Source organism: Plutella xylostella, chromosome 10 (genome assembly GCF_932276165.1).
Source record: "Plutella xylostella chromosome 10, ilPluXylo3.1, whole genome shotgun sequence".
Taxonomy (NCBI): Eukaryota; Metazoa; Arthropoda; class Insecta; order Lepidoptera; family Plutellidae; genus Plutella; species Plutella xylostella.
In genome coordinates this window covers 4,558,872-4,582,386 of record NC_063990.1, presented here as the reverse complement: position 1 = coordinate 4,582,386, position 23,515 = coordinate 4,558,872, and the positions used below count along the sequence as shown (strand labels likewise).

At 38.6% G+C, this 23,515-nt stretch overlaps 1 long non-coding RNA gene across 2 annotated transcripts; it reads right to left on the bottom strand.

The window, feature by feature from the left end:
• Positions 1-271: 271 nt before the first annotated feature.
• LOC125489028 lies at positions 272-13,293 on the bottom strand. 2 transcript variants are annotated; one of them, XR_007266677.1, is made up of 3 exons: positions 12,583-13,293; positions 676-765; positions 272-390 (listed from the first exon to the last, which is right to left on the bottom strand). It is a non-coding gene; the product is annotated as an uncharacterized LOC125489028 (long non-coding RNA). The 2 variants fall into 2 exon arrangements; XR_007266678.1 differs by lacking the exon at positions 12,583-13,293 and adding an exon at positions 4,219-4,549.
• Between the last annotated feature and the right edge of the window lie 10,222 nt (positions 13,294-23,515).

Genomic DNA, 23,515 nt, shown 5'->3' with positions numbered 1-23,515 from the left:
AGATGCTTTTCTGGGTTTCTATGTGTAAACAACACACCCTTGGTATCATAGACAATTATAGAATCGAAACATAATGTAATAAACATAATTCATAATACCTTATCTTTAAAACTTATAACCATTTGATAGGACGTAAGGCCTTGTATCGATATTTTCTATTCCAAATCCTACAAATTAAATTCCATAAATTAAAACACTCTACATAATAATTTATGTATTTTAAATGAAATAACTAAACCCACGCCTTAGCCAAACTAGAAACACAAACACCTGGACAAAAATAGCATATTTATACTTATATAAAAAGCTCCCAATTCTAGTTTGGCAGCGCAGTACAATGAGGAGGGCGGAGCGCCCGCCCCGCAGCTGCCGCGGCCGGGCCAGCACGCGCTGGGGAGGAGAGGAATTTGTGAGCTGGTAGAAAATCATCTGTGGACGATGAGACTTCAGTGTTATTCTTCTTCTTAGCATGTCGGAATGTATGTGCATGTCATGAGGAATAGTAGAGCCTCACTAGGGTTCGTCACCGTGGCGAACGAATTCGCTAGAATGCAGTTGTTGAGTGCCCAGGTTGCACCAATTCAATTCAACCTTATATAAAGTACAGTTGATTCGTCATTGGGGAATCCTTTACTACCATGCATTATTTCAGTGATTAGTTAAAATTGTACTTACTCTCGCTAGGACAGATCCGCGGTTGGCAGGATAAGGATAAGAAATTGGACCATTGAGTGTGTACCTTTGGGCTAGCCGTAGTAGCCGTAACTGTAAAGATGAAACAAGGTGATTGATTAGTGATTTGTTAGAGACACACAAACACTATAGAAGTAACTATTAATTTGTCCAATGAAAGAAATTTTCTTACAGGTGCTAGTTATTCCTGAAACCTTTCTATAGATCCACCCCTATTCTATTCTATTCTATTCTATTCTCTGTGGGGGTGTAAGTACCTGCACCTGGCTCTCTCGAGTGGAACCTTTGTGCATATCCCCAAGGTCTAAACTGCCTTCCTAAGCTTGGACCATTTCCCACCACGCTGGTCCACTGCGGGTTGGTGGGTTCACATATCTAGATGTGCTAGATCTAGATATGCAGGTTTCCTCACGATGTTTTCCTTCACCGTAAGAGCGATGGTATACATTGTACTTAAGTTAAAAGAACTCATTGGTACATGTCAGCGCCGGGATTCGAACCCGCATCTCTTGATTGAGAAGCGGGCGCTCACCCGACTGAGCTACCACCGCTCCACCCCTATCCGTGGATGCAGCTTATCAGTACATACAAGAGTATCCTTCCAGATAACACTTTAAGGGTCTGCAATAGGGAATCGAGGGTTGGCATTGTCATAGAATTATGTAGTAAATGATGCTCTACAGCCTTGAAAAAAATCACACAGGTAGTTGAAGAGTCTAGCTAGGTGCTGAATCATTCGAATTTAAGTAAATGATTATGGATAACTGTAAATTAATTTCAGAATATCAAGAAAAACCAGTCAATCACACTCCCGTATTGTAACAACTGTGTCGTAATTATAAAGAATTTTCATATGATTTTTATCATATTATAAAGTTAAAGGCTTGGACTAGGCGCTAAATACCTTGTTTTTTAATAAACACACACTTATTTTGTGTAAATTAATCCCGAACTTGAGCAATTTTTTTCCCTCAAATCTTCATACAAATATCTATGGCGGCTTTCTGTGTTATAAAATCATAAACACAAGTGACGTTTGACTCAGTTGGCCGCTGGCCTCCAAAGAAGGGTCACGTCGGTTTAGGCAGCACTGACAGCTCGCGATCTTATCGTGTACAGATACAAAATCACTGCACATTGGTTGTCATTGCACTTTTTCAACTTTTATGACACCAACATAATTTGATTTGAAATTGAGGAAGCATAATTCTTCCAGTATATTCAATACATTAAATTAAATAAGATAGTGTGCAATATTCTCGTGATATTACAGTCTCGTAAAGGTCTGATGAGGAGCAGGAATATAGCGAATGGATCTAAGTGATGACAATACGCACGAACATTAGGTTAGGGATCAAAAATACAGTCTCTTGGTGCTGGTTGAGGTATGGTCTCGTGAGGATCTGATGAGGGCAGTAACACGGTGGTGGCTCAATTTTATTTCAAAGATGTTAATAGCTAAAAGCATCGAGTTTGGGCTATTAAGTATGTTTTTCAGAGAGAAAGAAAGAGATTTCGTTTTTCCTCTGGATGTGTTAGGTTTACTGGGTTTACTAAGTTCATTCTGTTAATGGCATCAAGTTGTTATGTGTTCATAAGTAATAATTATTTATTAACAAAATGCTGTTGATTCTCCACGAAAATGTAAAAATAAAAATAAAATAAATAAAAATAAATTCGTAACGTAAAATTGTCAATGACGGAATTTCTTCTATAGACAGTAGCCACAAAAAAACAAACGATAGATGGCGTGATTTGAAGATAAAGATACATTTTTTCGACACATAGACAGCAACAACAAAAAAAATACAGATTTAAAGAAAAGAAACACATACTTATACAAAACAACAAAGAAAAAAAAAGGATACACATCAAAATAACTGGAAAAAATATAAGCCCCAATTTACTTGTGTGGGACAGGGAGTACCATAATATTTTTTTTGGGGTACTCCCCATCTATGCGAAATATAAGCTTGATATCTTTACCCGTTTCTGAGAAAAAGGGCGGTGACAGACAGTCAGTCAGACAGACGGACAACAAAGAGATCCTATAACGGTTGCTTTTTTTCTTTTGACGTTCGAAACCCTAAAATTAAGTAAAAATATTATGCTGCCAAAAAATGTACTTACAGGTATTGAAAAAGCGGTATATAAACAAATTATACCAGCAGAGGGTTCACCATTTAGCTGAATGTTACTTAGAAAACGGCCTTGAGTGGCGGTCAAGTTGGTCCCCGCCTGCGATACTTTCCATTAACATTGGGACTCGTTTTCATGTTTTTAGCGTACAGTCAGGTTTTTAGTTTTTTATAATTGTATTTTTTTATTTGTAACTTTTTAGTTGTTTTTATTTTATGAAATTTTACGTCGGTAGGTAGTTCATGATCATTTTTTATTTCAATAATTTTGGTGTTGTTATTTAAATACCTTCAATATGCATATTTTTGTAATGTGAAAATCAAGTCCTTTCATTTGATACCTTACACGGCAAAGTTGAATTATTATTTTTTCGATCATCACGTTATGTCCTCAAGAGGGCGCTATGTACATTTTAATGGAACGTCACATAGCCTATAGCCATCGCGCCATCAATACGCTTCTAACAATACCTCATACATCAAAATCTATCAAGCCGTTTAGGCTACAGGAGGGAACAAAGAAACAGACAAATATACATATATACATACATACAATCAAAAAACATTACCCTCCTCCTTCGGCAGGCAGGCTCAGGAGTTTCTTGCCTCCGTTCTTCTCCTTAGACAGAAAGAGCCCCCCCTTATCCGAACGGAGAGTAATTTGTAAAAATTGACGTTCATCAGAAAATTTTATATTTGTACGATGAATAAAAAAAATTTGAGTTTGAGTTGAGTTTGAGTTTGAGCAGTCGGGTAAAAAGGAGTAAGACAGGGGGTCATTCTGAACTTTTGCTCTACGAGTTTTGGAAATTAACAAAAAAAAACCTTTTTCATAGAAACTTTGTTGGACATGTGACTTTTTACCATGGAAAACGAATATTTTTTTTCGCGAATTTGCAAATCTCGTAGAACAAAAGTTGTTCAGAATGACCCCTTGAGTCATCCCCTTTTGGCTTAGTATAGCCCTTTTGCGACACTATGTATTTACTTTGCTTTGTCGTCGGGGTTCAGTTGGCTGGAGGATGCCCGAAACTTATTATCTACACTTTAATACTTGTAGTTACCTTTCTACAAGTAAATACCACATTTGTTTGAGAAAGCTAATCGGGTTCCGAGTATAGAGTAAAGTGGCACCCCTATTAATTTCTACTCTTTCCTGGTGCCTACCAGTGTAAGTAAGAATTATACTTACTTACCCTAAAATCACCCAAAATGTACTTGAACATAATTGTCAATAAAGTTGGCGAGTAAAAGTTTATCGACCCACTGTGCAAACTTACATGTGTGCGTGTCACTGCGTGTGCTGTGTGAAGAGCATTGAAAACCCAAAATTGGCGCGGCACGTCACCCTGTACGGGCCCTTAATACACGCAAACATCACGCTCACCTTCACCACCAGTGGATGTGGTCAACACAAAGCTCCACAATAACGCCTAGAAACGGGCAGTAATAATCGCGTACAAAGAAACAACAAACATGCCGTGGGCCCGCCATTGTGCGCGTTGCATGTCATACCACTGTTGAGGTTCCGCTTCAATTCAACAGAAAAATTGTGCACGAGTAATGAATACAAATGCCATACTCCGGTGGGCGGGGACACAGTAGGGAAGGTTTTTTCGCCATTCGTGAAACAACATAGAGTTTCGTTTTTTATTCACACCCATCGGTGATTAGATTCGTGGGGAATTAATTCAATTTGAAATTGCCATCAGCACGCATGTCGCTAGCCGCCATGTTCTGTGTAATGTATGTTGGTACATAGGTAAATAATGTCACACAAACGTAGGTACTACATCGACGATAGGTAGCTCGCTCGTAAATATATTAGAATGTGACAATATGATGTAGAGTACCTAATCATTAATATGAGGAGGGTTATTGTTGTGTTATCGAATATTTGGGATTATAATAAATAAAACTGGTAGGTAAAGACATCTCTTAGCTAATTCGCTTTGGATTAGGAACGCTCGGGTTGTTCAATTCTTGTTGATAATTTTCTGTGTTAGGGTAACAATTTTGAAAGATAGCAAGCATGCAATACGTTTGACTTCTATCCATTTCTAAAGAAAACTATACTAATTGAAAATCTCTGTAATGTTTCAATTTGAGGATTTCATCGATTCATTAAATGTCTGAAGTTTGTAGATATGAATCTCATGTTTGAATATAAGTGATGTTCTCAGTCTCAGTGTAATTTGCTTCTATTTCTTGTCTACATCTTGTTATATTTGTTAAGTTTCTGTTAGGTTTTTCCTTGTTGACTTTTCGCGTTGTGATCGTTTGTTGAATTTATAAACGTTATGGAGCCACAACCTGGCCCTTCCCGGGAAACAGCCCCAACTGACAGAGCACAAGAGTCAGACTTTCTCTCTCCCAGAAAAAGGCGTCCTCGTGGTTCTTTTTCGCCAAACGAAAAGACCATCATTCTAAATATTTACAAATATAATATAGAAAATTGGCCGGAAACAACTGATTGGAGTGCAAAGGAATGTGCTAAAAAGACTTCCGAGATGATTGGCGTGAGTCTGTCAAGTGTCTATAAAATTATCAAAGAATATAAAGACACAAAAGAGTTTCAGAAACCGAAAAAGAGTGGTCCGCAACTATCTTTCATACATAAATTTGATGACTTTACTTTTACGACAATTCGACGAAAGGTTCACGCGTTTTTCTACAGGAACGAAATTCCGACTTTTGCAAATTTTTCACCTCTATTCAAATACGAACGCAACATCGGCCTGACATCGGCAGTTGTTTTTAGATATATTTTCTACGACAGCGATAATTATATAAGATAATTGAGATTATCTTTAATTGTATTTTTCACTGTTTGTGATATATTTAGGTACGGTAATTATTTCTCACCGTAGGTAAATCCCCTTTTAATTTGGAGCGCCGCACTTAATAAAATGGATACAGGGACTAAAAAATATATATTATAGTCTCAGATGTCCAGACTCGTATTGAAAAAGTGCCCAGCCCAAAAAGGTTTGTGATCTCTGATTTGTCTAAAATTGATAACTGTCAGAATTCCGTAAGATTACTAATTACAGTGTAACCCCCTTATTCATAGAAAAGTTACAAGACGTTTTAACTAATAAACTGTTTTGTCCCTCTCTGTCAAAGAACAGATTGTTCTTTGTCGGAGAGGGACAAAACAGTTTATTAGTTAAAACGTTCTGTAACTTCTCTATGAATAAGGGGGTTAGTCTGTGACGGGCTTTATTGTTGTGCGTTTTAAATGTTGATACTTAACGCCATCTCTTTTTGTAGCCCTTAACTAAAATAATTAAATGCATAGCGCCATCTGCCGTCGAGTAGCTTAGAACCGTCAAGGAGCTTTCAAAAAGCTTTCCGAAAGATGTCTAAAGTATTTGTCGTAAATTATACTTGAATAAAATTAGACCATTGCCGCTGATATATAGCAATTATATAATATCTGTGTATGTTGCGACATTGTTAAAGATATTTATTTAATCAAATGTATCTACTATTATTATGTACCTAACTTTCTGTAAATTAATGTTGGTAATTAAAGAAGGACATTTATTTAAAGCCCTACTGCAGATGCCTACTGGTAGGAAAAAAATATGTAATAATGAATAGGTAATTAAGTACTTACTTTAAACTTTGAAGTATATTAGAAATCTGAAAAATATATTCGCTTTATTTTACAAGACAAGTACAGTTACCACTGCAAGGTGTTTCAATTACAAGAAACGGTCGTTTCATTTGTAGAAATTGGTTAATAATGACACTATCTTTGTCAAATTTGAGACAATTTCGAGCAATAAAATAAAGTTTTACATCACATTTACGTGGACGCGGTGTTGCACCATGTAATTATTGGACAAAAGGGTCTATTTCTTCTGCCTCCCGAGGCCCATTACTACCGCTTTATGACTTTCATAGGCTCGTTAATGTGACCATAATTGTAATGAAATTGACATTTGTTATAATAAACCAGACGACCAGTCGCTAAAAACGATGTGGCTTCGTGTTATTAGACTTAATTATTGCGTGTAAGATGTAGTTTTAAATAACACTAATTTACCGGACTGCGGTGGTCGTAGAATTTTAATAAAAATATCAAGTTAGTAGGTACGTAAGTGCCTTTTACTTAGCTTTTGGATTGATTGTAATGGTCACATATAATAAATACCATGTATTATTTTCTATTTTATTCGCCTCTCAGGCGGCGTAGTTCCTGTACGTGGCTCTATCAAGTGGAACCTATTTACATATCCCCTTGATTTCAGCTCAGCCAGCCTAACTACCGAGTAAACTGGAGCAGCAAGCCTGGGTGTTGCAATGCTGAGATAGGCGCTCTGTTGTTCCAAGAATAGATAATCTAGTTTCAGTAGTGTCTAATACACAAGCTAATAGAATATGTTCAACTGTCTCAACCACTTCCTTAGATGCCATACATAAGACACTAGTAGAGTTAATTTACCTATGTGTGTATATATACATAAGGGTTTATTTATGCAGCAATGTCCAGTTATTATTCTTACTATTGATATACACTCGGGGGCAATGACAAAGTTCCACTCACAAAATGCCGACAGCAAATAGAAAAAAAAATTAAACATTTAATTCAACAAAACATTTTCGATTTAAGTTCTAATGTGCTGTTAAACTTCAATATTGCCACCGTAAAAATATTTTGATCACATTCTAAATTAAAAATTAAAAGTTTTTAAAAATTGAAACAATTTGGTGTTGACATTTTGTAAGTGGAACTTTGTCATTGCCCGTTAGTGTACCTATTACGTTTCACTACTTATATGGAAAGAGTAAAACCATACCCACTACCCACTTTCAAATAAGTAAAGTGAGTTTATTGTGAAATTATAGGTCTTCTAGGAATTGTTAGTAAGTTTCACGGGTCTTCGCCCATTTTTTGTCCCTAGATTCACAAAAACATTTAAGTCAGTAAATAAACCTACAGTAAATTATGAACGGATAATACCTACATAACATTTCTGTATTTTAGGAATAAGAAAAACTGCTTTCATCTGGTAATATATGGTTTTCATGAATCCACGGTCAACTCTAAAGATCTAACATTACTTAAATAAATATTTCATTTCATTTCAAGTACCAATGCTACATCCGGTATTGGAAAAAACATACATAATTTCGATTTTAACACAAAATTCGAATCAAGTGTAAAAATGTTTAGAGAACAATACGGGCTTAGGTGACCATTCATTCTCAATTGTGCCTAAGCCAGGAGCTTTACTTGACAATCAATTTTCAAATTGGTTTAGAGCGGCCTATCGTTTGTGCATTTTAAGAAATTACTTAGGCCTTGGCGAAATATTATACAAAAGTACGTACTTAGGTAAAACTAAATCCTCATCATTATAATGTACTTAATTCCCGAATAGTCAGAGAGTCAGAGTTGTAAGTTGCTTACAAAAGTTGAACCCCCAAAAAAATGGGCATCACCGTTATCGAATTTTGAAAATTTTAAATTAATAAAAAAAATGTTTATAGGATTTATAACAAGTGCCTAGATACTAACTTCAAAATAAATTAACATAGGTACCTATCACCATTTCCCGAATAACTCCTATTTAATAAACTAAAATCTGTTCAAAGTGTTCTATTCTATTCTATGGGGGTGAAAGTACCTGCACATGGCTCTCTCGAGTGGAACCGTTGTGCATATCCCCAAGGTCTAAACCTATACCTAGATGTGCTAAATCTAGATATGCTGGTTTCCTCATGTTTTTTTTCTTCACCGTTAGAGCAATGAACATGCACATGGACGTGCATTGTACTTAAATTCAAAGAACTCATTGGTACATGTCAGCACCAGGATTTGAACCCTCGCTTACCCGACTGAGCTACCAACGCTCGTGCAAAGTGTTGTTTTTATTTCAATATTTTTAAAAACTGATTCATTCCTGCGTTTTTATAATAATTGCTTATATTTACTTACCCATGAAGCATCTCTAATTTATTTGTTAATTAAGCATATTTAAATATGTCATGTGTACATTACCTACCATACATTTTCCGATGAAACTTTAAACAAAGTACCTACCTAATCACCTTACTTTCTAAGATGATGGGGAGACGTAATTAGGATGCTATAGGTAATTTATGACTTCATTATTATAGCATTACCATATAATTACAACGAGTTAAAACAAGGAATTAATTAGGAAACAGTTAGCTGATTATAGCATATGCTGAGTCTGAAGTCCTTTTCGGGACTGATGAGCAGCAACTCGCATTATTTGTATCTATGCGTTTGACTTCAATGCCTACTTATTTGATAGTTACTTAGTAGTTTAATAAATTAAATATAAATTAAAATGTAAAACACTTCTTCCAATGAAATAACTTGGAACCAATTTTATGAATCAGATAATAGAGTAGGGGATTTTCTAATAGAACGTCTAGCTAAATTGATAATAATTGTATTATCATAATTTGTATAAACCGAGCTCGATTCCGAGAAATTACCAAAGCCCTACTTATTCCCTAATAGAGATCAAAGACCCAAAGTAATCACCGCAACTGTCCATTATAATCAGCGTACTTGTTCTAGTTCTGACAACTTAATGCATTTTCGAACGAGTCAGTTTAGAACGGAAATTAGAGGCTCCATTTTACATTTTACACGGTTTGCCGAGCGTTTCTTTGTCATTTTTCCATTACAATTTCCATCAAGGAAGTGGTGGTTACGCGATTGCAATGGGGATAACTCTTTGAGCGTTCCAGTTGCGAGTGCCACGTAAACACCGTAACTGCAAACACGCGGCCTGTAATCTTGTGGCCTGGTATTATGTATGGAAAGCAGTAGGCACTAGGTACCAGGTAGGACAATAAAACCTGGGCCATTTGCAAGTAGTGAGAAATGAACGCGATTGCGGAGGATAACGCATGGGAAATTATACGCAGGCAAGTGTGAGCAGATCACTAACGGGTGTTTAGATAATGCGCTATGTAAGTTGAGTCCAATTGTATGATATTGGTTAAGGTTAGCACAAGCACAACTGTTACTAATCTAATCCAGCAACATCATAGTGAAACTGCAAAGTAGAGAGATTTACATGCTTATATTTTTTATTCAGCAAATCTACCAGCAACTAGCTTAAGTTTGTGCTAGTTAGTAAATACAACTGTTTCACTTTTAAATGAAAAAGCGTTCAGCATTTCTAAATTCGAATCCTTATACATATTTACCTACAGTATACAAAATGAGATCAGCAATCTACACAACGTTTACCGCAATTACTTTTCAATAGGAACTATGCAAATTTGCTTTTATTGGTCGTGGAGTTTCTAAGAAATCTGTGGACTGCAGTCAGGTGCGCGGGCGCTGCTGGAGGCACTGAAGCGATTTGCGTCGCCGCCCGCCCTGCCCCGCCCGCCCCTCGCCGCCCGCCCGCTGCCCGCGCGGAGTGATCACTGTTATCTACTGCTGCCACCCTCAGGGCGCGATTACGGACCTCGGTCAGCACTTTATGTATTAAGGAGAAGGTATCGCAGATGAAATGCGCTTGAGTAAACTGGTTGGGGCAGCAAACTATATATTAATATCTTTAGGGATAAAAGAAAAGTCAAATGTAAAGTAGGAAATTAGAAATCAGTTTATTAAAAGGCAACCTCAACCTTAGCAAGATATTTTACAAAAACAATCTTAGAAGAAGTAGAGTCCAGAGTTTGTCACCGCGTGTTCTAAGAATGATTAGCATCCGTCACTGACTACCCAGAGTGCGCCCTAAGCCTACGTATTTAAAGAACATGTAGGTATACCAAGAATCAATAAGATAACAGCATGTCCTTAACAGTTTGCCGTTAAAGAATGTCCCGGATATAAAATCCGTTGAAAATCAGTTGATAGCCGTCAGCATCAGGTCGGTACAAGATGATACCTCTGTTAGACCAAATTATTGTGGTAATTGCTTGAACAATCCTTTTACAAACCATTTGGAAGAAAGCTGTTCAAATACGAACGATGGTAAATAAAGATTGTTCTAATTTTGTGCGCTACAAATACGGTATGAGGCAAACGATCCACTTGAACCTTATGATTATGGTCTACCCGACAGGTTGTTTGAAATACTGTATTGTATTGTTTTGTATAATGTATCTCCATTTTAACTAACACCTAACCTAAGTGTGATTTAGGTAAATTTAGATGTAACTGGTGTCATTTTAAACCTGAAACAATGATATTACATATAAATCGCCTACAAAAGCATCCATATGTTACCTTCATGTACTAGTAGCATTTCCCCGACATTTCCAACGCGTGGCGTGAGAGATGTTATCTGTGGGGGCGTGGCGCGCGAGGGGCGGCGCCGACCAATGCGCGGGCGCCGGACGGTAGCTCGCTCGATCATTACGCAGCTATGCAAGCCCAAACAGATTCAATCGGAAAATCTATTCTAAACCACGATCTTCCAACTAAAACCAGTCCTTATCCAGCTCTACATATCAATGATGCAGCTCGTCCAGATAAGAAGAACAAATAGCATTGAACGTCCCTGCGACCCGGTCAGTCAGCTTCCAACGCACATTAAGTGTCCGATATTACCAATAATTGAAGACATCAAGTTATTAAGCCTGCCGGGGCTGGTTCTATGTTGATTACTCGTAGTTATCAGGAATTTGAGCATCGGCCTATTACGGTGGTTCGGAGACGTCGGGCGCTTCCCCGTAATAACCATGATAAAGCCTGAAATTATACGATTTGTGAGGAATTTTGTTGAAAATGGCGAAAACATTACAGAAAAGTACAGGGGTCGTTACGGCGACGACGCGGAGCCCCGGGGCGCCCCCGCCGCCGCCGCCCCGCGCCCCGTGACGCCCCCTATGCAAATTAAACGTAATCAAAATAATCATTTGGTATTCGTGGGCTGAAGGCGCGTGACGACGCCGCCGTCCCGCTCCCTCCGCACCGGCGGGACAGGGACGGAAGACCGACTCCTCACTCACCTGCCTCGCCGACGGAAATGCAAATGGCTAAAGCCCGATTCGTTTTATTATTCGTATTGTTTTCACTGTAATTACGTAGCCGATAGTGCCTTAATGCGCAAAATTACTATAAGTGGACAAAAACATTTCAGTAGCGATTACAGGTAGGCAAACCGGCAGCGATAACCCCCGCAACAAAAAGGGTAAATATGAATAATTGGCTTTAATAAGCTTTCCCAGTATCCATTAGACACGATCAAATGGATATCCAGCGAAATCTCCATGATTTCCACACATTCAGGTTTACTGCAGTTATCGTCGCGGCAGCTTCTGTGTACGCCGCAGTTTACATGGGTGCCTGTAGGTAGGTATATGTATATAAACATAAGTTAAAGTTGTATAGGTGACTATAAGCTAAGCAGCTATAAGCATGTACCTAGGTATATTGCAATCACTTTTTTTATCGTCTCGAATATTTTTAAGAGAACTTTCAATTTCAGTGCATGCGTTTAACTCTTTTGTATGAAAATCGATAATAGGTATATTTTAAACTTAATTTTTTCGAGTAACTTTTTGTTCTCATTTGTTCATTGTAAAATTATATAATATATAAAACAAAATTATATAGGTAACTAAGCGAATTTTATGCATTTTTGTAGATATATCAGCTGTCCGATACCCATATAGGCTCTGCCTAGTTTGTATGAGATGTCTCCCATATTATTATTACATTATTTCAATTAATTCATTCCTTCTGTTTAAAGTTTAAAATCAATAGAATTACGTACAAAGACATTGCAAAAAAACTCACATCTTCAACGGCGATCTTGGCAGTCGTCCTGAGATATCTCCCGGTTCACGTCCGGCTGCTCATTCAGCTCACCCAGCTGCAGCAGCATCTGGAAGCAAATGAAGTAAGTTCAATAATAATAATACTATGGACAAAATCAGTAGACTTTCAATATGGGATATCTCCAAAACCGTAGAACTGAAAAAGAAGTATAAATCTTTTATTCCTTAGTGAATACCCAACCATATTATCTATTATTAATATAAGATGCATCACAATCCATAATCACAATCCTGTGCAATTACAAATGTGCCATGGATCCCAGTAGCCGCGAGCTACACTCAGTACGTACCTAAGTACTAACAACAACCACGTCAATCACGTCATTATGCATTTAGCTGCATCCACTCAAGTACCTTCATCTACGGTCCATCAGAACAGTGACATGTCTGTACCGTTTAATTACCTCCACGGTTGGCCAGCCCCGGCCCAGTGGTTACAGGGCCAGCGTAACGTCCACGCCAATTGGCCACGATTAAAAATAATTTTCATATTTGTTGTCATTTCCCTAGTTACCCTGCGCCGCCATGCGAGTAATTCTTCTGTTATGGCCACCTTTATTTGCATATGACGGTGGTTCGGTTTGCTCCGGATGTTTCGTGTGTGGAGCGGGGGTTGGGGTAGGTAATGTATTGCTATGGCAATATGGGAATCTCTTGGGAATAATGAGAAATCGGCTTTCATAACTTTTAAATGAGAATCAATTTTGACGAAATATCTCAAATCAATAGGTGAACTCAAGTCACACCTGTAACAAAAAGAAACGGGTGTTACCCTTCGATGCAACAGACAGCTAGAACCATATAATTACATACTAGGTACCGAGGTATAGAGTAATGAATAATCACTTTAAACTTTTGGCTGAAGTTTATGTAAATTTTGTACATAATTTTGAAATTTTATGAAGGTTTTCAGGCACATTAGAAGTTAAAACCACGGAAGTATATAATGAGTTCTAGGAAATAAAAAATAGGTTGAAAATGAATATACTTAAGTAGGTATCTAATTGTTTGTATGCTTACTCTGAAATTCAGGACTTCTTATTTGGTCTTAAGAATACTCTTTCATTTCTTATGTTCTCTCTTGTAATTACTTCTAAACTACATAAGTAGGTACTTAAATTCACTATTGTTTCTTTACACACATATACGACGTTATCCTCGAAAGGGTAGTCGGAGGTGTACTATTTTCGCAGTACATTTGCACTCACGTGACAGATCGCAAGCCGTATCGCCACTTTTTGAAACATTTTATCATGTAAAAACATAATGTAGACATTACCATGCAAACTATACGAATTTAGTAGGCGGTCGTAGAACGACACAATACTTATCTTACACCTATGTGTGTCACACATTAAAACCTTGTAGGTTAGGTAGGTAGCTATATGTACGGGTACCTACACCTTGAGTGTAGGCGTAGCTATTACGCAAATTAGATGCAGAAATGACGGACTTCCAGCAATTAGATGACATTCTTTAAATGAATGGGAATAAATGACTGGGTACACACGGTCCTGCGTCTCAGAGGATATCTATGATTTTCATGTAATTGAGTGTAACTACACAATTATAAATCTATGACTGTCCTTAATCGTGTTTTTGTAGGATTAATATTGAGTTGAATCCATGAAACGTATCAACCTTGATTGATTCAAAATTAAAAATATGTATTCACATTCAACAGTTTGTTTTGGAGGCATTTGTGTGTACATTTAAAGAGGCATAATTCATTCTTCTTCTTCTTCGATCGTGTGAATGCACTAAGCTAACTTCCTCCAGTGTTTTGCTACTCTTATTGCGAGATCATTGGCCTTCATCAGGTCTCCTTGACTGCACTTTGGGGCATTAGGACACTCTAAAAGATGTGACGTAGTCTGGAGGCTTCCGCAACTGTATAGAGTGCTGGCATTGGCTGGGAGCATATCCCATCGCCTTAAATTGTCCTTCGTCCGGGCAACGCCAGCCCAGAGGCGGTTTAGTGTTTTCCATACAGACCACTCTTCACCTCCTCCAGCAGGCAGCTCCTCGGCTGGCTGGACAAACCGACGCAGGTGGGAAGTATCGGCTCTCCAGCGGCTCAACCTGAACTCCTGCGCTGTCTCGTTAGTCAGCGGTTCGGTTTTGACAAAGCTTCTGCGTGATTTAAGGCGCTGCTGCACTGGAGCATGACCATACAAAGGATGGCGCAAGTCATTCAGTTGTTTCCAGCGCTCTTGAGCCGCAGCGGCCTGTCTGCGAACCGCTGGAGGTGCTATTCCAGCGAGCAGGTATAGTTTATCAGTCGGAGTTGGTTTTAAGCAGCCTGTAACCAGCCGACAGGTCTCATTAAGTGCGATGTCCACCTTCCCAGCGTGAGCCGAATTGTTCCATACTGGGCATGCGTATTCTGCCGCGGAGTAACTCAAGGCTAGGGCTGAGGTTCGTAGGACATGCGGGTGAGCCCCCCAAGTTCTACCGGTCAGGCGACGAAGAATGTTGTTTCTTGCGACCACTTTCATCTTTGTGTTGGTGCAATGGGCTTTGTAGGTCAAGGATCGATCCAAGGTAATGCCAAGGTATTTAGGGTTCGGGCAGTTCTCGAGCCATTGACTCTCCCATTGCACGTGAAGTGGGCGCGTCGCCTCGCGATTCTTCAGGTGAAAAGCACATAGCTTCGTCTTGCTGGGGTTAGGACGCAATTGGTTGGCCTCATAGTAAGCAGACAGCTCCGCCAGTGCAGATGTCAACCCCTGCTATACACTCTGGAAGGTCTTGCGCTGACATGCCAATGCGAGGTCATCTGCGAACAGTATATGCTTCACACCTGAGATAATCGGCTGGTCGTTGGTGTAGATGTTAAATAATAGAGGGGCCAGAACGCTACCCTGTGGTAGCCCATTTTTTGACGTCGCCATCTACTGTCCTTTCCCTGATGAGTTACGTAAAACCTACGATTACTCAGCATCTGTTCTATGACACGAGTAAGGTGGTAGTCTTTAGTCAGGTTGTAGATTTTTGTGATCAAGCGGCGATGGCTGACTGTGTCGTATGCTGCCGACAGGTCCACGAGAGCAACCCCTGTGACTTTACCTTCCTCGTAACCGTCTTCTATATACTGGGTTAATGATAACGCCTGGCCTGTACACGATTTTCCAGGGCGAAACCCAGCCTGTTGAGGGATTAACTTATCATCCAAAGTACTAGTCATTCTCTTCAGAATAAGTCGCTCAAAGATCTTGAACAGGTGACACAACAGTGATATCGGTTGATAGTTCTTTGGGTCGTCTGGTGTTTTTCCCGGCTTAAGAAGAGCTATAATGTGTGATTTTCTCCAAGCTTTAGGAATGGACTTATTTACAACACAGTGGTTGAGCAGCGACAGAAGCCAGCTTCTTGCCCCAGGGCCAAAGTTTTTGACCTGCTCCGTAAATAGTTTGTCTATTCCGGCTGCTTTACCATTTTTAGGTGGCATAGTGCTGTTTGGAGCTCCCTTCCAGTGAACGGCTCAGAAAGAAATTCATGTTCATCCTCTTGTCGGGAAATTTTGAGTGGTGGGCTTCTGGATGTTGATTTCCCATTCAGTAGTAGCTGGTGAGCTATCTGGTTTGCCGTAACATTGCTGTGCAAGTTGGCTACCGTTGGGTCACTGTCCAATCTCTTTATGAACTTCCAGGCTTTCTTGCTATTGTGCGTCATGTCAACGGTTTCAAGCATCTTGCACCACTTTTGCTGGTTGTTCTCGGCGATAGCAAGTAGCAAATCATTCCCAAGGTCTATTGTCATTTGGGAGAATGGATCACTCTCATATGAAGTGCGGTATTCCTCCATGATTGTTATGAGGTCCTGAGTCATTCCGGGGATGTAGCTTGTTCGACAGCCACGTGGTATGTGGCGCCTCGATGCAAGTTTCACTTTATTGATAAAGGTGTCATAGTTCTCCAGTGATGGCTCATTAGATAATTCATTTATACGTAATTTTATATGATACTTATGACAAATGCCTAGTCGGTATGTTATTTGTAATGAAAATGAGATAAAATTAAATAGTAACAAATCATGAATCTAGGATGGAAAATAGGTTTCCAACAAAGCTTTGCACCTTCTTCCAATTACAAATTCAAACGCCCTCGATCTTTCAGAACTTTTCAAGCTCCACCGCACTTATGTACTTATGAATTAACATACACGCTCAGGATTACCATAGAGTAGGTACTAGGTATTTGAGCTTTTCCCGACGGAGGCATTATCGGCGGCAGTGCGTAGACGCGCAATTTGCCTCCATTTGTCGTAATGACAGGCCGCGGCCGGCCTCATGCAGCTTGCATAATGAGACGATCCGACGATTGATCTGCTGACAGCATGGCCGTGTGTGTTGGCTCCAACTATGTAATGTTGTGTTACATTAGGTACCTATGTGAGATACATAAGGCTGTGTTTATAGTAGGTATACCTTCTCATTTACTACAGTTCTATTCCTTTAACATGCATTGAAGGATAAAAATACATAATCGCGGTGTAAATAAGTACCTAAGTCATTTCGAAGGTAGTTTCGGTCATATATAAGTGCAACGTACGTTAGTTCGGAAGTTCTATGTAGCAATTGATTTTGTGTTGTAGGTAAGTACCTGTAAATACAATAAAGCCCTGAGATCAAAGCGAAGTAGCTGTCAATAGCAAACCAAGGTTTAGTTACTTGCTACAGTGATCTGAATTTTTATACATATCTTAAAATTGAATAGGTATGTAGGTAATCTTTGATAAACTATTGCTACAAAACCTACCCAATTGATTGCTACACATAGGACCCTTCCACACACAAACCTACTATGTAAAAAGTCACTATTTCCATAGAATGTATAAATTCTTTTGAAATAGAATAGAATAGAATAGAATATATCTTTATTGAACACCACAGAAATAGTGACTTTTTACAAAGTAGGTTTGTACCTACCTATTACGTCAGCGTCAGCTGAACTACCAACCGACTATCGATACCTAGCTATTGGAATGAATAATTCCAAAACTAAACATGACCTACATTCCTAGTTCGAACAGTTACATCAAACCAGGGGTCAAAGCTGTGCACTCCGCTCAGTTGTAAAGCGGGTCACAATAGCATATGTTGGGGACTTGCACCTTATCATTTAGCACATTACGAGTGCAATGATTATAGTAATCTGTCCATGAGGGTACCGCCAATGCACAGGGTGCCGCCACATGCGTGCTATACGGGGTGATGGGAAACCACCAATGGATTCGCTTAAAAATATTGAAATGTACCTAATTCATGAAACTGTCACAATCTTGGCGTAGTGGTTAGTGACCCTGACTACTGAGCCGAAGGTCCCGGGTTCGATTCCCGGCTGGGGCAGATATTTGTTTAAACACAGATATTTGTTCTCGGGTCTTGGGTGTTGATATTTATATTTAGTATCTATCTATCTATGTATTTGTGTAGATATATCAGCTGCCCGACACCCATAACACAGGTTCTACCTAGCTTGGGGTCGGATGGCCGTGTGTGAGATGTCCCCACATATTATTATTATTATTATTATTATCTTAATATATTCTAAAGTAAGCAATAATATATTAGCCAATGCTTTTATCGGCTGGATATTTGGTGCCGCGATGATTAGATAATATTTTAGCTTAAATATTGTAGTCTATGTACTCTTTGCACAGCTTTATCATTCTAGAATTTTTATATGGTACAACTATTTAAGTAGTCTACCTTCTTAACTAGACTTACAAAATTTAAGAGCTTAATATAATTGAATTTTAAGTAAATAACTTAATTGAAACAATTATAATTGCCAAAATTCCTCAAATAAAACCAAAAGTGAACACCATTTACAACAATGTTTAAATTTAGTAGAAAAGAAAATATGACCCTTTGACGGTTTCACATAATAATTGAGGAGTGCGCAACGGGAAAATGCGTCGATCTGCTACGCGTTTTTAACAATGTTTTATTCGTTGGAATCGGTTGACAAAGGCGGCCTGCTGTACCCCTTTCTTCGGCAATTTGTGGAGCAGTGGGTGCCGGAAGTGGGGCCTCTCACCCTGCCATTACGGCTCCTTAGCCTCTGCAGGACTCCCATTGTACTGAACCTGGGACTCCGCCCCGCAGCATTACAACACGAGAAGTCAGCACGTGACAAGGTTTTTGTGACTTTCTTGACGGAGCTATTGATTGAGTAGCTCTCTTGCTTATTTTATACAAATTCTAACCGTTACGTTGCAGTTGTAGGTAGATAGATAGATAGATAGAATATTCTTTATTTGTACACACACACATAAAAGATACTTACAAAACTTAAATACTAGCAAATATGTACAAAAATGGCGGTCTTATCGCTTAAAGCGATTTTTTCAAGATAACCTTAGGGTGGGTATGTAGGTAGGCTTCGTAAAGGATGTTTTCTAATCGTTCTGTTCTTTCATACGGTAAGGACGAGTCTTAGAGACTTTTCCACTGTTCAGACGACTGAACATGATCAAACCTACAAAGAAAAAATATCCATGTGTTGTGTAGGTACTTACTGTTAGATCGGGTCCGTAGAGTGCCGCATATAGTACAGTCGAACTTAACGTAATCTAACAAAGGCTTATATGCTTACACAATACGTATTGTAGTGGTAGACTGTACATACATAGGTAACATTCTGTAGCTTTCCCATTGGATTACAAGGTAATCTCTAAGTTGGCAGGTACTTTAGATGATTGCTAGCTAAGTCTAAATACCTGTGCTTAAAAATATGTTATGGTATACTTATTTAAATAAATACGTCCGATCCATACCTTTGCCTTCTAATTTTGTGGTCCGTAGTCACACATTAGGCCAAGTTCCTATCCTGTCATCCTAGTCAAGTTACAATTAATGAACAGTTTGACAAAACCTAAGTATTACCTAGGTACCTACCAAAGTGCACATAAGTACTTTAAATTAAAAATTCCATATTACAAGTTTGTTGCAACTCAAAAAAAAACCTAACAGGTAAGTATAGTGGTATCATCGCAGCTAAGCTAAGCCATTAACAAATTGGATATCCTACCTTCATATAGTAATAGAGACGGACCTGCTTAAGCATATACCTACTTATTATTAAAATAAGCTCTATTTGATTGCAGCCCGCGGAACATTCGCACAAAGCGCAGCGGATGAATTCGCCAAATTTATAATTTCGGTGCGATTTATACGCAGTCTGATTCAGACATGATTATGGCAGAATTAAGTCAAATTACGCGTTGCCCCTAATTTTATTAGCGTTGCCTTAATGTTCGTGATTACCTCGAGCATGGGTAAGACAATGCGGCGTAGGTATTATTTAGATATGATATTTATTATTTAAATCTTGGGCGGTAAGTATAGGCGTCGGACGATTGGTAATTTGGTAATGAGGGGGAGCAGGTTCGATGCCGGACAAGGTCACACACTACATCATAGTGTCTAAGCACTTCGCCGTCGACGGCCAAAACAACTTATAGGTTTAAGTTTGATGGAGTTCTTCTTCGTGGAAAGTATAAGTGGTTAATTTGTTTAGAGATATTCAGTCCAAAATTCTAGTTTCAGGTGTACCTATAGGTACCTAAGTATGTAAAAATTTTGGCAATTTTGATACATGTATGGTATTCCTGTACACATATAAATATGAAGATATAGCTTTTGAACTTTTAACTGACTAACTCTCTTAAGGTACCTATACTTATACTTACTCGTGGGAAAAATCCATGCTAGCATCGAACAAAATCCCGAGAAAAAAATGTAATATGCCTTGGATTAGAAAGCTATTCCTAAGTTACGTAAGTAGGTAGTTATTATCGTCGTAATCGCATACACCAAGTAAGTACCTACTTATAATAATAGTATCTCCAAAATGTGGAATAAAAGTAGCAGGTATACTATCACGTAAGTACCAAATCTAAAGAAATGTTCCGTAGTACCTAGGTATATGCAGTGCTCGCGGCCCAGAATCGGCAACATTTTTGTCTCACATCACATTAAGTTTGTATGAATTCAAAACGGGTGTTCTTAATGTTCTTATACCGAACCTAATTACACACAACACTCATAATTGCTCACAATTCCGTTGCAATAGCACCATTTGCCAACGGTCTCCGTTTCACCGGCAAACAGTTGCAGCAACCATTGTGTGTCGGCGAGCAATAAAGTGCATTCGCAAAGTCTGACTATTAATTAATTCACCGTATTAGCTAATTAGTCCCTCCCCTACCGCCCCGCGCCCCTCCCGCCCCCGCGGGTTACGCTTCACTCGCATGTTATAATTACTCTGTACGTTTCCGTTTCACTTTGTTTTGTTCCTCTAACTAAGGAATAGTCTCAGCGTTAGGAGGTGCCTGTGGTGGATCACAATAGAATGATACACTTAGAATTGAGATTAGCGGCTTAGAAGGTTTCTTTTAGCTGTGTAGAGAGCTAATGATGATAAGATGAGAACCTAGGTAGACTATTGGGTACCTTTTTCAATTAATACTCGTATTAGTTATTTAACAATAGGTACTTAAACATAGTTTGCACTAATATCTTATCATGGGATATTTGCGTCATTTTGATTTGAACTAAATAGATATCCTATATGATCATCAAGCAGAACTCCATTGCTGTAACCAAGCGGCATCTTGCTAGGCATCATGATCACTGTCAAGGGGTTTCAGGATAAAAAAAAGTTAATTTACCGAATGCCGACGGCATTGCCATTCTATTAAACCATGCACTGAGTTTAATGTAAGTAAGTACCTACTAACGTAATAAATAATAATAATAATTGCATGCCTTATTTAATACCTTCTATAGCTACTTACTTTACTTGGTGGTGTGGTGCCCTTTAACTTATTTATTTTGACTTGAACTTAATGAAAGAAAACAATTGGACTTAATGATAATAATAAGCATTTAATACCAGCCCACCTACAAGAGGTCCAGGAGAAGAAAGAACTTAATATACTCGTAAGTACATTGAACTAATATTCTCGAAATATTACTTAATAGGAATACATATTTCAATGACTATTAGGTATGTGAGTTAGGTAGGCACGTTCTATAGTAATTTAAGCTATATACCTTCGGCGTGTATAGAAAATAGAGATTTAACTAACTGGAACAATCGTTATTAGGAAAAATCGTTGGCATGCAGCTTCAGAAAGCACTGCATAGTACTTACCTTCAAAATAATATATTTATTATAAAAACTACTTAGGTAGTTAGAAATCAAAAGGAATTACCGATATTGTGCTAACATGCGGATATTTCTATCTGTACTTATAAGTATAACATTCTTATTCTTCCACATCATGCATCATCATCACGACCCATCACGTCCCCACTGCTGGGGCACGGGTCTCCTTACAATGAAGGAAGGGTTTAGGCCTAGTCCACCACGCTGGCCAAGTGCGGGTTGGTGGACCCCAACACAAGCAAGCTTGTGCTTAGAGAGTTGTCGGGTAAGTGGGCAACCCGACTGTCAGATGTTTTCAAGCCGCCCGAAGGCCTCTGACTAGGTTTAACGACTGCTGCCGAGGCAGCAACCGGGACCCACGGCTTAACGTGCCGTCCGAAGCCAGAAAAGCACCACTTGAAATTGGTCACCCATCCAATGGCTGACCATGCCAGTTGTTGTTTAACCTCAGTGATCAGTTACGATCACTCACGACACATTCAATTCATGAAAGGTTAAATTCCGCTTTATGAAAATCCTCTAAAACTGCCTTGCTGTTACCTAAATATTAGGGGCTCCTGTGCACATGTGATCATCCTACTATCATTATTCAAGTAGGTAACCAAGTTTGTTAGAGTATGGATGTTTGTTACTCTTTCACGAGAAAACTGAAGCTGACACTCTGGATTAACATAACCCTTTTATCCCGGAATCCCCACGGGAGAACTTTTGAATGCGACATGGAGCTTACGGGCAAACGGCTAGTGTGTACCTACCTACATGTATGAAGTGTAGACATGTTTGCCACGCGAGTAGCGTGCGCGGCCGGCGGCGGTGGGCGGGGGCGCTTGACCAATCACAGCACAGCCTCGTAGCGGCATACCTCACCTTCGTGTTTCAACGAATACTTTTTTATTCTAACCATTAACATATATTTACCATAACCGAGAAAATAACTTCGGAAATGAACTGAATTCTGTTTAAAAGTTTGTATCTGTAGGTACCTATGTAGGTACTTACAGTACTTAGGTAAGTACTTTTACTTATTCTTCCTCCTTAATAGGAGCCTAAGGATATCCTTAGAATAATTTCTTAGGGTAGATTTTTCAATAGTCAGATAATTAGTTATTAATGTTATACGAGTAAACTTGTTGCAGATACTGTCCTATAAAAGCATTCAGAAGCGACAGCATCAGAATAATTATTTGATTATCATTAATGTTCGTTTATTTAAAACATTTTTTCCCAGATAACTGTATTTTTTCTGGCTATTGAAAAAACAGCCCTTAGGCAAGTAAGAACTTACTAACTAGTTAGGTAGGTACTTATAATGGGAATGTTAAATTAACAACTACTCGTTAAAATATTATTATGATGATTATTGACTGACCTCTTACTTTGTGGTGATTGCGCTTTTTCTAACGAAGTATCATCGTGTTACCCATGGAAGTAGATTTTTTCTATATACTTCCATGGTGTCTAAAATCATGAAGTGAGATGTAATAAGAGAGTACTACTACTCGCCAACAGATGGCATTTCTGGCGCATACAAGCAAGCAGACTAACAACTACCTATCTAACTATTTATCTAATAAGTATCAATGTCAGTCTTTTAATATTCACTCGGAAATTTATAAACTTTATAAGATATACTTTTATAACAAACTGGCTAAAAATCCGCAATCAAAATTATTATTCTGAGGCACAACTGAAAAGTAAAAAAACATAGATTAA